Source organism: Microtus ochrogaster, chromosome 7 (genome assembly GCF_000317375.1).
Source record: "Microtus ochrogaster isolate Prairie Vole_2 chromosome 7, MicOch1.0, whole genome shotgun sequence".
Taxonomy (NCBI): Eukaryota; Metazoa; Chordata; class Mammalia; order Rodentia; family Cricetidae; genus Microtus; species Microtus ochrogaster.
Genome location: NC_022014.1, coordinates 1,668,975 through 1,669,599, shown reverse-complemented (window position 1 = coordinate 1,669,599; position 625 = coordinate 1,668,975).

Here is a 625-nt window from a genome sequence, read left to right as displayed (position 1 = left end):
CAATGAGTCACACCTGCTCCTGGCAGCACCAAACTACTTCCTGAACAAGATTAGCCATTTGGGCAAGAAACTGCTCTTGCCTGGACTGATGCATCAACTAGACATGAAGAACCCACAGAGAAAGGACTGCTGAACTTGCCTAATGGTGAGATGATCCTTCAGGGTTTCTGATTCATGAAAGAGTCTGTGAGACATTCTGCAGGACACAGAAAAAAAGTGACTGAACTGTCTTTGGAATTTCCTGCTTCATGGAAAAGTCTGCTGGATACTATAGGCATGTAGGCTGAAGATGGATGCCCCAACAGTACAAAAGGCAGCGAGATGTCTCTGTCATTTCTAGAGCTTTGAAAGTTGTTTACGTCTTGTTTATTTAGGTAATATAATATCCTTCTGGAGTCTTTGATAGAGTTGAAGAATAAATAGATAGTTATAGTTTTCCTTTGTTATGGTAAAAGATAAAATATAGGGGCTGGAGAGATGGCTCAGTGGTTAAGAGCACTGACTATTCTTCCAGAGGTCCTGAGTTCAATTCCCAGCAACCACATCTGTACTGAGATCTGGTGTCCTCTTCTGGCCTGCAGGCATATATGCAGGCAGAACACTGTATACACAATAAATAAATAAA